Source organism: Pristiophorus japonicus, chromosome 10, assembly GCF_044704955.1.
Source record: "Pristiophorus japonicus isolate sPriJap1 chromosome 10, sPriJap1.hap1, whole genome shotgun sequence".
In the NCBI taxonomy this organism is placed as follows: domain Eukaryota; kingdom Metazoa; phylum Chordata; class Chondrichthyes; family Pristiophoridae; genus Pristiophorus; species Pristiophorus japonicus.
Window position 1 is genome coordinate 204,587,538 of NC_091986.1, and position 15,344 is coordinate 204,602,881.

The 15,344-nt window shown below is 45.9% G+C and overlaps 1 protein-coding gene, 1 non-coding gene and 1 pseudogene across 8 annotated transcripts in view; all 3 read left to right on the top strand.

The window, feature by feature from the left end:
• LOC139275273 (A-kinase anchor protein 17A-like) overlaps positions 1-15,344 on the top strand; it is a 60,327-nt gene that overhangs the window by 8,459 nt on the left and 36,524 nt on the right. The window lies entirely within an intron of this gene.
• trnay-gua (transfer RNA tyrosine (anticodon GUA)) lies at positions 989-1,081 on the top strand. Its single transcript has 2 exons — positions 989-1,025; positions 1,046-1,081. It is a non-coding gene; the product is annotated as a tRNA-Tyr (tRNA).
• LOC139275450 (5S ribosomal RNA) lies at positions 1,090-1,208 on the top strand (annotated as a pseudogene).

Consider the following 15,344-nt stretch of genomic DNA (forward strand, 5'->3'; position numbering starts at 1 on the left):
AAAGGGTAGGTGGGGAGCCTGGTTTGCCGCACGCTCCTTCCGCTGCCTGCGCTTGTTTTCTGCATGCTCTCGGCGATGAGACTCGAGGTGCTCAGCGCCCTCTCGAATGCTCTTCCTCCACTTAGGGCGGTCTTTGGCCAGAGACTCCCAGCTGTCGGTGGGGATGTTGCATTTTATTAAGGAGGCTTTGAGGGTGTCCTTGAAACATTTCCTCTGCCCACCTGAGGCTCGCTTGCTGTGTAGGAGTTCTGAGTAGAGCGCTTAACATAAGAACATAAGAACATAAGAATTAGGAACAGGAATAGGCCATCTAGCCCCTCGAGCCTGCTCCGCCATTCAACAAGATCATGGCTGATCTGGCCGTGGACTCAGCTCCACTTACCCGCCCGCTCCCCATAACCCTTAATTCCCTTATTGGTTAAAATTCTATCTATCTGTGATTTGAATACATTCAATGAGCTAGCCACAACTGCTTCCTTGGGCAGAGAATTCCACAGATTCACGACCCTCTGAGAAGAAATTCCTTCTCAACTCGGTTTTAAATTGGCTCCCGCGTATTTTGAGGCTGTGCCCCCTAGTTCTAGTCTCCCCGACCAGTGGAAACAACCTCTCTGCCTCTATCTTGTCTATCCCTTTCATTATTTTAAATGTTTCTATAAGATCATCCCTCATCCTTCTGAACTCCAACGAGTAAAGACCCAGTCTACTCAATCTATCATCATAAGGTAACCCTCTCATCTTCAGAATCAGCCGAGTGAATCGTCTCTGTACCCCCTCCAAAGCTAGTATATTCTTCCTTAAGTAAGGTGACCAAAACTGCACGCAGTACTCCAGGTGTGATCTCACCAATACCCTGTACAGTTGCAGCAGGACCTCCCTGCTTTTATACTCCATCCCTCTCGCAATGAAGGCCAACATTCCATTCGCCTTCCTGATTACCTGCTGCACCTGCAAACTAACTTTTTGGGATTCATGCACAAGGAGCTTCCCTTCGATAGCTCAGTTGGTAGAGCGGAGGACTGTAGTGGCAATATGCAGCAAGATCATCCTTGGGTTGCTGGTTCATTTCCGGCTCGAAGGAGCTGGTGTTCTTTAGGCCACACTAGTCTGAAAACGCCCGATCTCGTCTGATCTCGGAAGCTAAGCAGAGTCAGGCCTGGTTAGTACTTGGATGGGAGACTGCCTGGGAATACCAGGTGCAGTAGGCTTTTCCGCGCGGAGGGGTTTCCTGTACGGGCTGCTCCTGCACACTCTCAACTTTGCCATCCTCGCCGGCCGTCCGGACACGCCATGGCGTACCATCTTGCCGTCCGGAGGAGGCGGGGGTCCCCGATGGAGGGCACTCTACGCAGGGGTCCTCCCACTATTCATCGGGGACTTGGCCTGGAGGGTGGTGCACGGAGCAGTGCCGTGCAACAAATTTTTAAGCCGGTTCACGGACTCCCAGGCCGCCTGCAATTTCTGCGGTCTGGAAGAGTCCGTGTTCCATGTTTTTATGGAATGTACAAGGTTGCAGCCCCTGTTTTATTATTTGAAGGGGCTGCTCCTGAAATTCTGGCTGCACTTCAGTCCCACTCTCCTGATCTTTGGGCACCTGTGCGGAGGGGAGCGGGTAGGTCCGAAGGCCTCCTCGTAGGACTGCTCCTGGGTACGGCCAAGGGTGCCATCAGCCGGTCCAGGCAGCGGGCGGTCGAGGGGGTCGTTCAACCTGACTGCCTGCCTCTCTTCCGCTCTTACATCCGGTCCAGGGTGTCCTTGGAGATGGAGCACGCGGTGTCCACCGGTACGCTCGCGGCCTTCCGCGAGAGGTGGGCACCGGAGGGACTGGAGTGCATCATCACGCCCGGCAACCAATTTTTAATTTGATTTTACGTTTTAAAGTTTAATTTGTTTTAAATGCCGGTGCTTTTAGTGTCCCCTTCCCTTTTATAGGGGGCACTGGAAAATTGTGATTTTAGTGCCCAAAAAAAAACAAAAAAAGGAAAAAAAGGGCCTTGTAAATGTCTGGTGTGTCACCCAGGTCGGGTGGCACGATTTAATGTTTTATGTTTTTGCAGGTAGACTCTAAAAGAGTTTCATGCCAAAAAGAGTTTCATGCACAAGGAGCCCCCAGGTCCCTCTGCAACGCAGCATGTTGTAATTTCTCCCCATTCAAATAATATTCCCTTTTACTGTTTTTTTTCCCCCAAGGTGGATGACCTCACATTTTCCGACATTGTATTCCATCTGCCAAATCTTAGCCCATTCGCTTAACCTATCTAAATCTCTTTGCAGCCTCTCTGTGTCCTCTACACAACCCACTTTCCCACTAATCTTTGTGTCATCTGCAAATTTTGTTACACTACACTCTGTCCCCTCTTCCAGGTCATCTATGTATATTGTAAACAGTTGTGGTCCCAGCACCGATCCCTGTGGCACACCACTAACCACCGATTTCCAACCCGAAAATAACCCATTTATCCCGACTCTCTGCTTTCTGTTAGCCAGCCAATTCTCTATCCATGCTAATACATTTCCTCTGACTCCGCATACCTTTATCTTCTGCAGTAACCTTTTGTGTGGCACCTTATCGAATGCCTTTTGGAAATCTAAATACACCACATCCATCGGTACACCTCTATCCACCATGCTCATTATATCCTTAAAGAATTCCAGTAAATTAGTTAAACATGATTTCCCCTTCATGAATCCATGCTGCGTCTGCTTGATTTCACTATTTCTATCTAGATGTCCCGCTATTTCTTCCTTAATGATAGCTTCAAGCATTTTCCCCACTACAGATGTTAAACTAACCGGCCTATAGTTACCTGCCTTTTGTCTGCCCCCTCTTTTAAACAGAGGCGTTACATTAGCTGCTTTCCAATCTGCTGGTACCTCCCCAGAGTCCAGACAATTTTGGTAGATTATAACGAATGCATCTGCTATAACTTCCGCCATCTCTTTTAATACTCTGGGATGCATTTCATCAGGACCAGGGGACTTGTCTACCTTGAGTCCCATTAGCCTGTCCAGCACTACCCCCCTTAGTGATAGTGATTATCTCAAGGTCCTCTCTTCCCACATTCCCGTGACCAGCAATTTTTGGCATGGTTTTTGTGTTTTCCACTGTGAAGACCGAAGCAAAATAATTGTTTAAGGTCTCAGCCATTTCCACATTTCCCATTATTAAATCCCCCTTCTCATCTTCTAAGGGACCAACATTTACTTTAGTCACTCTTTTCCATTTTATATATCGGTAAAAACGTTTACTATCTTTTTATGTTTTGCGCAAGTTTACTTTCGTAAACTATCTTTCCTTTCTTTATTGCTTTCTTAATCATTCTTTGCTTTTGTTTAAAATTTTCCCAATCTTCTTGTTTCCCACTAATTTTGGCCACCTTTTACGCATTAGTTTTTAATTTGATGCTCTCCTTTATTTCCTTGGTTATCCACGGCTGCTTATCCCTTCTCTTACCGCCCTTCTTTTTCACTGGAATATATTTTTGTTGAGCACTATGAAAGAGCTCCTTAAAAGTCCTCCACTGTTCCTCAATTGTGCCACCGTTTAGTCTGTGTTCCCAGTCTACTTTAGCCAACTCTGCCCTCATCCCACTGTAGTCCCCTTTGTTTAAGCATAGTATGCTCGTTTGAGACACTACTTCCTCACCCTCAATCTGTATTACATATTCAACCATACTGTGATCACTCATTCCGAGAGGATCTTTTACTAGGAGATTGTTTATTATTCCTGTCTCATTGCACAGGACTAGATCTAAGATAGCTTGCTCCCTTGTAGGTTCTGTAACATACTGTTCTAAGAAACAATCCCGTATGCATTGCTTTGGGAGTCTTGTGTTGGGCATGCGGACAATGTGGTCCGCCCAACGGAGCTGGTTGAATGTGGTCAGTGCTTCGATGCTGGGGATGTTGGCCTGATCGAGAACACTGACGCTGGTGCGTCTATCTTCCCAGGGAATTTGCAGGATCTTGCGGAGACATCGTAGGTGGTATTTCTTCAACGATTTGAGGTGTCTGCTGTATATGGTCCAGGTCTCTGAGCCATACAGGAGGGCGGGTATCACTACAGCCCTATAGACCATAAGCTTGGTGCCAGAGTTGATGGCTTGATCCTTGAACACACTTCCTCAGGCGACCCAAGGCTGCGCTGGCGCACGGGGGGCGGTGTTAGACCTCGTCATCGATGTCTGCCCTTGCTGATAGGCTCCCGAGGTATGGAAAGGTGGTCCACGTTGTCTGTGGATTTTGATGTTGGGGGGCAGTGCTGTGTGGTGGGGTCAGGTTGGTGGAGGACCTTTATCTTACGGATGTTTAGTGTAAGGCCCATGCTTTCGTATGCCTCAGTGAAGATGTTGACATTGGCTTAGAGTTTGAATGTGCGCAGGCGCAAACATCGTCCACGTATTGTTGTTCGATGACAGAGGATGGGACGTTCTTGGATCTAGCCTGGAGACGACGAAGGTTGAACAGGTTTCCACTCGTTCCATAGTTTAGTTCCACTCCAGCGGGGAGTTTATTTAGTGTGAGATGGAGCATTGCAGCAAGGAAGATCGAGAAGAGGGTTGGCGCGATGACGCAGCCCCGCTTGACCCCAGTCCGGATGTTGATTGGGTCTCTAGTGGATTCGTTGGTCAGGATCACGGCTTGCATGTTGTCGTGGAGCAGGCGAAGGTGACAAACTTTTGGGGGCAGCTGAAACGGATTCTACCCACTAAGGGGCACAATGGATATGATCTTCACCGTGCATCAAATCCAAGAAAAATGCAGGGAGCAGTATCAACATCTGTACATCGCCGCCTTTGACCTCACAAAGGCCTTTGACACTGTCAACCGTCCTTCTCGTTCGGCTGCCCTCAAAAGTTTGTCACCATCCTCCGCCTGCTTCACTATGACACGCCAGCCGTGATACTGATCAACAGATCCACCATAGTCCCAATACATGTGTGAACGCTCTTCTTGACCTTCCTTGCTGCAGTGCTCCATCTCTCTCACAATAAACTCCCCGCTGGAGAGAACAAACGGGAAATTATTCAACCTCCGTCACCTCCAGTCTAGATCCAAGGTCGTCCTATCCTCTGTCATTGAATGACAATATGCAGATGATGCTTGTGTTTGCACACACTCGGAGGTCGAACTCCAAACCATCGTCAACACCTTCACCGAAGCATACAAGAATATGCGCCTTACACTAAACATCCGTAGATAAAGGTTCGCTACCAACCTGCTCCCCTTCTCCCCCCCCCCCATTATTAAGATCCATGAAGAGGCTTTGGGCAACGTGGACCAATTTCCATACCTTGGGAGCCTACTGTCAACAAGGACAGACGTCAATGATGAAGACCAATACCGCTTTCAGTGTGCCAGCAGCTTTCGGTCACCTGAGGAAGACAGTGTTTGAAGACCAGGACCTCAAACCTGGCACCAAGCTCATGGTCTACAGAGCAGTAGTGATACCCGCCCTCCTATATGCTTCAGAGACATGGACTATATACAGCAGGCACCTCAAAGCACTGGAGAAGTACCACCAACGCTCCCTCCGCAAGATCCTGCAAATCCATTGGCGGGATAGGCGCACCAATGTCAGTGTTCTCGCTCAGGCCAACATTCCCAGCATCGCAGCATTGACCACGCTTAATCAGCTCCGTTGGGCAGGCCACGTCGTCCGTATGCCTGATACTAGACCTGCAAAACAAGCGCTCTACTCAGAGCTCTGACACGGCAAGCGAGTCTCAGGTGGGCAGAGGAAACACTACAAGGACACCCTCAAAGCCTCCTTGAAAAAGTGCAACATCCCCACCAGCACCTGGGAATCCCAGGCCCAAGACCGCTCAAAGTGGAGGAGAAACATCCGGGAAGGCACCGAACACCTCGAGTCTCTTTGCCGGGATTACCCGGAAGCCAAGCGCAAACAGCGGAAGGAGCACATGACAACCCAAACACCCCATCCACCACCTGCCTCATCTGTAACAGAGACACTAGATCCGCATTGGTCTCATCACTCACCTTGGAACTCGTATTCATGTGGAAACAAGTCATCCTTGACTCCGAGGGACTGCCTAAGAAGAGCAGTTGGAATACACTGCCTGTAAGGGTGGTGGAAGCATATTCAATAGTAACTTTCACAGGGAAAAGGAAAAAAATGCTGGACATTATGCGAATTGCAGGGAGTTTGACTAATTGCACAGTTCTTTCAAGGAGCAGGCATGATGGGCCGAGTGGCCACCTTCCATGCTGTATGATTCTATGATGCAAATATGATATATAAATACTTTGTGTGTATTTATATACATATAAATTATTTTATATATTCATTTGCATCTATGTAAAATTTTCGATATGTTGCACACTCCTTATTTGAGCATCACCATTCTGTGACACCGTCACACCTGCAGCTGCACCCTTCTACCATTAGATGGAGCATCAGAAGCTGCAGCATCCCACACCTATATCTCAAGCAGACCTGATGCATTCTCTGAAGTCCTCATTCCACGGGCTAAATCACCGGCCATCCACTAGTGTGTTACTGTGTGGCATTGTCTAATATTTATATAGATATAATATTGATCTGTGGTGTTGCTCTTGGTAAATTGGATGCTATTTTATAAAACCGGAACTTGTATTTATATAGCTTCTTTAATGTAGTAAAACATCCCAAAGCACTTCACAGGAATGTTATAAGACAAAACAAATAAATTTGACACTGAGCCACAAAGAAATTAGGATAGATGACCAAAAGCTTGGTCAAAGAGAGAGGTTTTAAGGAGCGTCTTAAAGGAGGAAAGAGGTTTAGGGAGGGTGTTCCAGAGCTTGGGGCCCAGGCAGCTGAAGGCACGGCCACCAATGGTTAAGCAATTATAATCAGGGATGCTCAAGAGGGCAGAATTTGAGGAGTGCAGACATCGTGGGGGGTGTGGTTGTGAGGCTGAAGGAGATTACAGTATTATATCATATAATGTACAATGTCGTCTCTGTCACTAAAGGAAGAAGGGCTATGTTTAAGTTAGCCTGTCCCTTTAAGGCTGAAATGTCTTATTTTAAGTGAACACAGTTTAATATCATTCAGTTTATTTGCTATATGGTCAGAGAATTTTTCAGCTAGAAATGTGATGGCATGGTCTTAATGAGATTTGTTTTCCTATTTTACTTACTAACCCCAGTATCTAAATAATCTTAGGTGCAACATTTAATATTCTTTTTTCTCACTGGGGCAAGAGGCTGAAGGGCTGATAATATTGGCCCACGCTGGCAGCGATTGAACAAAGGATCTTGGATGGAACTGATCAGTTTATACCTTACTTTAAATGTCACTTGTGCTTTGTAAAATGCTCAGTGTTGGCCAAAAGTTACTCGGCAATAAAAACATAATATTTATAACTAATTGCAGCAACTGGGATCAGTGGATAACTATCCTGCCTAGTGTGATGGTGAGCTTTATAGAGGAGACGGGCCCTGTTTGTGGTGACCTCAGATGGAATGGCAGCTATGGTTGTCCATGGCAACTCTAGGGAGGGGGAAAGTAAATGATAGCACTATCTTATGGCTCCTGAGAACTGCACGTGTATGGATGTCAGATGTTAATGCCCCCCCATGGTTGATCGGGTGCTGTCGAGGCTCATGCATGAAGAATGGGCGGTTGTCTGCGGGGGGCAGAAGAAACACTGGACGGGAGCAGAAATGATCTGCTCAAGACCTTGAAGTCTGCAACAAAATTCCGAGATCCAGGTGGCGTCTTACTCCACTGTTGGAAGTTAACTTTTCCTCTTCTCGGCCAGCTCGTTCAACATAACCAGTGCCATAGACCAGTGAACAATGCAGAGCTCCCAAGCTGAAAGTGCCAATCAAGGAATTGGTTACGACAGAATTAAAAGGGGAGGTTCGAAACATTTCTTTGCAGTGAGAGTGGTTAGACGTTGGAATTCTCTGCCACAAACTGTTGTTAAAGTAGAACCACAACTTCTTTTAAAAAGGGTATTAGCTAGGAAAGAGGAATATAGGATTCTAGCCAGAGAGTGGTGATAGACTAGGTGGCTCAGGTGAGGGGAAAAAAACACTGGCACACATTTGATGGCTGGCATGTTCAAATTTTGTCTGATAACGCTCCTGTGAAGCGCCTTGAGACATTTTACTACATTAAAGACGCTATTATAAATGCAAGATGTTGTTGGAATGGGCTGTTTCTGTCTTGTAACATTCTATAGTTTTCTGAGTGAACTATTTTGTTCCAGCAGTCAGAAAATAATCTCAGGGAAGTTTTAAGAAAAATAATTAAATATTGTCACCAGGATTTTAGTAAAATATAACGATGGCTGCTTGAGTTTCAGTTGGTAGCCCTCTCACCCGAGTCAGAAGGTTCTGGGTTACGGTCCCACTCCAGGGACTTGAGCACAAATATCGAGGCTGACACCCCAGTGCAGCGCTGAGGGAGTGCTGCCCTGTCGGAGGTGCCGACTTTCAGCCGAGACGTTAAACCGAGGCCCTGTCTGCTCTCTCGGATGGATGTAAAAGATCCTATGACACTATTTCGAAGTATCATCCCTGGTGTCCTGGCCAATATTTATCCCTTAATCAATATCACTAAAACATATTATTTGGTCATTATCTCACTTTGTGGGAGCTTGCTATGCGCTAATTGGATGCCGTATTTCCTAAATTACAACAGTGACTACACATCAAATAGTACTTCATTAGCTTTCATCATCATCATCATAGGCAGTCCCTCGAAATCGAGGAAGACTTGCTTCCACTCCAAAAGTGAGTTCTCAGCTGACTGAACAGTCCAATATGGGAATTACAGTCTCTGTCACAGGTGGGGCAGACAGTGGTTGAAGGAAAGGGTTGGTGGGGAGTCTGGTTTGCTGCATGCTCCTTCCGCTGTCTCCGTTGGTTTTCTGCATGCTCTCGGCGACGAGGCTCGAGGTGCTCAGTGCCCTCCCGGATACTCTTCCTCCACTTAGGGCGGTCTTTGGCCAGGGACTCCCAGGTGTCGGTGGGGATGTTGCACTTTGTCAAGGAGGCTTTGAGGGTGTCCTTGAAACATTTCCTCTGCCCACCTGGGGCTCGCTTGCTGTGTAGGAATCCAAGTAGAAGGCTTACTTTGGGAATCTCGTGTCAGGCATGCAGACAATGTGGCCCGCCCAACGGAGCTGGTCGAGTGTGGTCAGTGCTTCGATGCTGGGGATATTGGCCTTTAAATAGTACTTCATTGGCTTTAAAGCCCTTTGGGATGTCTGGTTGTCATGAAAGACTCTATATAAATGCAAGGCTTTTTCTTTTCTCTTTTATCTCGTACCTGTAGTTTCTTCAGCAACCATTTCAGTGAAGCACAATAGCGAGTGTGTGTTATGTTTTGACCATTTGATTATGAAGGAAAAGCCCAGTATTATAGATTTTTCTACTCAAAAGAATTTCATTAAAAGAGAGCATTTTGAGCTCTGTAGCATTAGGGTGAAGCACTGGTGGTGGTTGAAGAACTTTGAGATAAATTAAATGCATCACAGAAAAAGCATATTAACATTCCATAGCGACTTGGTTTTTGTGTGATTCAGATGACGATACTAGTGAATAAGTCTAGTGATAGCACAGAACATGTATTTCTGATGGCATATTGAGGCAGTGACCTGTGGCAGCATGGAGCACAGGGAAGCTAGTTTGATTTTCTGGTGCCATGTTCTAGATTTGCAGCAAGATCGTTGATTCAAGGAAAATGAACACCAAGCCATTGTTTTCTGCCTTTGAGCAGCAAACTGGAGTGGCATGGAGTGGTGGGGAACAGGTCAGGTCCTCTGAAAACATGGTGAGGCACAGCAAGGTCTGTGGGGGCAACTTTTAACCTTCGATCCTACAACCAGAATCATAAAGTAGTACAGCACAGAAGAAAGCCATTCGGCCCATCCAGTCTGCTCCGGCTCTTTCGAAGAGCAATCTAGTTAGTCCCACACCCTCGCTCTTTCTCCATATCCCTGCAAATTTTTTCTCCTTCAAATATTTCACTTTCACTTCGGTCATTGGCTGAACTCAGTGCACTGACCACATCGCAACTATACAGGGTATTGGTGAGGCCACACCTGGAGTACTACGTACAGTTTTGGTCTCCTTATTTAAGGAAGGATATACTTGCATTGGAGGCAGTTCAGAGAAGGTTCACGAGATTGATTCTGGAGATGAGGGGGTAGACTTATGAGGAAGGATTGAGTAGTTCGAGCGATAAAAGGAAAGAAAGTCTTGCATTTATACAGCGCCTTTCATAAGAACATAAGAAATCGGAACAGGAGTAGGCCATTTTGCTCCTCGAGCCTGCCCCGCCATTCAATAAGATCATGGCTGATCTGGTCTTGGGCTCAGCTCCACTTCCCAGCCTGCTCCCCATAACCCTTCACTCCCTTATCGTTCAAAAATCTGTCTCTCTCCACCTTAAATATATTCAATGGCCCAGCCTCCACAGCTCTCTGGGGCAGAGAATTCCATAGATTTACAACCCTCTGAGAGAAGAAATTTCTCCTCATCTCAGTTTTAAATGGGCGACCCCGTATTCTGAAACGATGTCCCCTAGTTCTAGATTCCCCCACGAGGAGAAACACCCTCTCTGCATCTACCTTGTCGAGCCCCCTCAGTATCTTATATGTTTCAATAAGATCACACCTCATTCTTCTAAACTCCAATGTGTATAGGCTCAACCTTTCCTCATAAATCAACCCTTCATCTCAGGAATCAACTTGGTGAACCTTCTCTAAGCTGCCTCCAATGCAAGTATATCCTTCCTTAAATAAGGAGACCAATACTCTAGGTGTGGCCTCACCAATACCTTGTACAGTTATAGCAGGACTTCTCTGCTTTTATACTGTAGCCCCCTTTCAATAAAGGCCAACATTCCATTTGCCTTCCTGATTACCTGCATACTAACCTTTTGTGTTTCATGTGCAAGGACGCCCAGGTCCCTCTGTACAGCAGCCTTTTGTCATTTATCTCCCAAATAATTTACTTTTTTATTTTTCCTGCCAAAGTGGATAACCTCACACTTTCCCACATTATACTCCATCTACCAAATGTTTGCCCACTCAGTTAGCCTGTCTATATCTCTTTGAATATTTTTTGTATCCTCCTCACAACTTGCTTTCCCACCCATCTTTGTATCATCAGCAAACTTGGCTACATTACACTCGGTCCCTTCATCCAAGTCATTAATATAAATTGTAAATAGTTGAGGCCCAGCACCGATCCCTGTGGCACCCCACTAGATACCGTTTGTCAACCAGAAAATGACCCATTTATCCTGACTCTGTTTTCTGTTAGCCAATTTGCTATCCAAGCTCCTATATTGCTCCCTACCCTGTGAGCTTTTATCTTGTTCAGTAACCTTTTATGTGGCACCTTATCGAATGCCTTCTGGAAATCCAAATACACCACATCCACTGGTTTCTCCTTATCTACCCTGCTCGTTATATCCTCAAAGAACTCCATCAAATTTGTCAAACATGATTTCCCTTTCATAAAACCATGCTGACTCTGCTTGACTGTATTGTGCTTTTCCAAATGTCCTGCTACTGCTTCCTTAATAATGGACTCCAGCATTTTCCCAACGACGGATGTTAGGCTAACTGGTCTATAGTTTCCTGCTTTCTGTCTACCTCCTTTTTCACATTGGGGCGTTACATTTGCGGTTTTCCAATCCACTGGGACCTCCCCAGAATCCAGGGAATTTTGGTCGATTACAAACAATGCATCCACTATCTCGGCAGCCACTTCTTTTAAGACCCTAGGATGCATCAGTCTGCCATTAGTCCCATTATTTTACTGAGTACTACTACTTTAGTGATAGCGATTATATTAAGTTCCTCCTTCTCTATAGCCCCTTGATTATCCACTATTGGGATGTTTTTTTATGTCTTCTATCATGAAGACCGATACAAATTTCACGACCACTGGACGTCTCAAAGCGCTTTACAGCCAATGAAGTACTTTTGGAGTGCAGTTACTAATGATAACTTCACTAAAATGTCATGGAAGAAGGGGAGAAGTTTCATTCTTTGATAAAATAAAGAATTATCTTTAGAATTCTCTACCCCAGAGTGCTTTGGATTCTCTGTTGTTGAGTATATTCAAGGTTATAGAAAGATAGATTTTTGGGCACTAAGGGAATTAAAGGATATGGGGACAGTGCAGGAAAATGGAGTTGATGTAGAAGATTGGCCATGATCTGATTGAATGGTGGAGCAGGCTCGAGGGAATTGAACTACTCCTACTCCTATGTCTTATGTTCTTGAGTAAGTAGCTGCCTGTAATTTGAGCAGTCAGCTATGAAGGCATACGGGATACCTGCCTTTATTAGCTGAGGCACAGAATACAAGAGCAGGGAGATTCTGCTTGGAACTGTATAAAACACTAGTTAGGCCACAGCTAGACTACTGTGTACTGTTCTGGTCACCACATTACAGGAAAGATGTGATTGCACTAGAGAGGGTACAGAGGAGATTTACGAGGATGTTGCCTGGACTGGAAAATTTGAGCTATGAGGAAAATTGAATAGACAGGTTGTTTTCTTTAGAATAGAGGAGGCTGAGGGGAGACTTGATTGAGGTGTGTAAAATTCTGAGGGGCTTAGAGTGAATAGGAATGACCGATTGGGTTAATAACAAGGGAACATAGATTTCAAGTAATTGGTAGAAGGATTAAAGGGAATTTGAGGAGAAATGTTTTCACCCAGAGGGTGATGGGGGTCTGGAACTCGCAGCCTGAAAGGATGGTAGAGGCAGAAACCCTCAGCACATTAAAAAAGTACTTGGATGTGCACTTGAAGTGCTGTAACCTACAGGGCTAGGAACCAAGAGTGGGAAATTGGGATTGGACTAGAAAGCTCTTTTTCGGCCGGCACAGACACGATGGGCCGAATGGCCTCCTTCTGTGGCGTCAATTTAGATGATTCTAATCTTCGACTTCTCTTGATCCCATTATTTGGTAAAGAGCGGCAGTGCTCCCAGTGCCCTCATCAATATTGCTCCCTTTCAGCCATTATTGCAAAATTCTGATCACTCATCTCATCACGGGATGTTGTTGGCACAGGATGATGGCCCAGAAATTGCGGTCGGAGGCTTCCTGCGGGCGTTCGAATTAGAAAAATATATATTTTTCTGATTTTTAAAGTTTTGTAATTAGTGTTAAAAATAAACTTGCCTTAGTGGGTTTGGTTTTTAACAATAAAATGTTTTTAAAATTTAATTTAATTATATTTTTGTATGTTTTAAAACTCTTAGGCCTGTAAAAGTAGGCTTGACCGATCAGAAAAGTCAGTTTTCAGCACATGCACATTGTGCGCTGAAAACCGGCCTTTGCGATGCCTTCCCGGGTCCGTACGCACTCCGTACGGACCTGGGGAGGTCGGGATTTTCAGGCCACTATGTTTTTCTACGTAACAACAGTCTCTTGATGCAAGAACAAATTTCTCTCTGCAGTTCTGTGTATATCGATGGACGTTGCATGATGAGACCTGATAATACTTGTATTTATAGTTGCATGGGAGGCATCCAGAAAAGGTTGAAATGGGAAAGAAAAGGCGACAAATTTGACACATCCACCTGTTGTACAGGCATGATAAGCCTGCTTGAGTTTTCCTGTAATGGCTCGCTTACTTTCCCTGGTCTGGAGGCAAACACCTGGTTGTCTGCTCAGTCGAAGTCCGCAGCCACGAATCTACAATCACGAACTGTGAAGGATCACAGGGACTGGTCTGTGGTCTGCATTTGGCACACAGGCTGGAGTCAGTGCGTAAAAGTGAACGGGTAATCTGGTTATCGAACTGCTCGTCGGGTCCATGGAAGCTAGGCTGATCTGCGCTGCTTCTCTGTTTGAACGCATTGTTCGCTCTTCATTTTATTTAGGAACGCACTTGAAAACACCAGCCCAAATCTTTCCAAGACTTCACTCCTCCCTATCTTTGTAATCTCCTCCAGCTCTACAACAACAACTGTGTGTGTGTGTGGAGTGAAACATCCCAAGGCACTTCACAGGAGTATTATGAGATTTAAAAAGTTTTACGCCAAGCCACATAAGGAGAAATTAGGGCAGGTGACCAAAAGCTTTAAGGAGTATCTTGAAGTAGGAAAGAGAGGGTTAGGGAGGGAATTCCAGAACTTGGGGCCTAGGCAACAGAAGGCACGGCCACCAATGGTTGAGGGATTATAATCAGGGATGCTCAAGAGGGCAGAATTAGAGGAGCGCAGACAACTCACGGGGGGGGGGGGGGGGGGGGGGTGTGTGTGATGGGTTTGCAGCTGGAGGAGATTACAGAGAAAGGGAGGGGCGAGGCCATAGAGGGATTTGAAAACAAGGATGAGAATTTTGTAATTGAGGCGTTGCTTAACCGGGAGCCAATATAGGTCAGTGAGCACAGGGATGATGGTGGGCCGCCCCGACCTGTGTGAGAACACCACCGCAGATCGGAGCTATAAATAGAGCTGGAGCGCCGGGCCCTGGGATATCGTGGCGGAGGTGCAGCGAATGAGGATATGGGGCTCAGAAGAGCCGAGGGTCCAGGGACAGCACGGACCTGCCCACACTGCGATATGTGTGCGCACTAGGTCCGTGCAGCAGAGCAGATCTCCAGTCGTAGTGATTAATTCTTGCCACTGGATAAAGGCCTAGCTCTGTCAAACCTGTGTGGTGGCTGATGTGCAATGGTCACCACAGGCATCTTCCACCCCCTTAACTGGAGTTCAGGACTGGAACATCAGGTCCTTCATTGAAACCTGCGGAACCTGAGGGTACTTGTGCATGAAACACAAAAGGATGGTATGCAGGTACAGCAAGTGATCAGGAAGGCCAATGGTATCTTGGCCTTTATTGCAAAGGGGATGGAGTATAAAAGAAAGGAAGTCTTGCTACAGCTATATAAGGTATCGGTGAGGCCACTGCGTGCAGTTTTGGTTTCCATATTTACAAAAGGATATACTTGCTTTGGAGGCAGTACAGAGAAGGTACACTAGGTTGATTCCAGGGATGAAGAGGTTGACTTATGAGGAAAGGTTGAGTAGGTTGGGCCTCTACTTATTGAAATTCAGAAGAATGAGAGGTGACCTTATCGAAACGAATAAGATTATGAGGGGGCTTGACAAGGTGGATGCAGAGAGGATGTTTCCACTGATGGGGAAGACTAGAACTAGAGGCCATGATCTTAGAATAAGGGGCTGCCCATTTAAAACAGAGAAGAAGAGAAATTTCTTCTGAGTGTTGTAAATCTGTGCAATTCGCTGCCTCAGAGAGCTGTGGAAGCTGGGACATTGAATAAATTTAAGACAAAATAGACAGTTTCTTAAACGATAAGGGGTTATGGGGAGTGAGAGCGGAAGTGGAGCTGA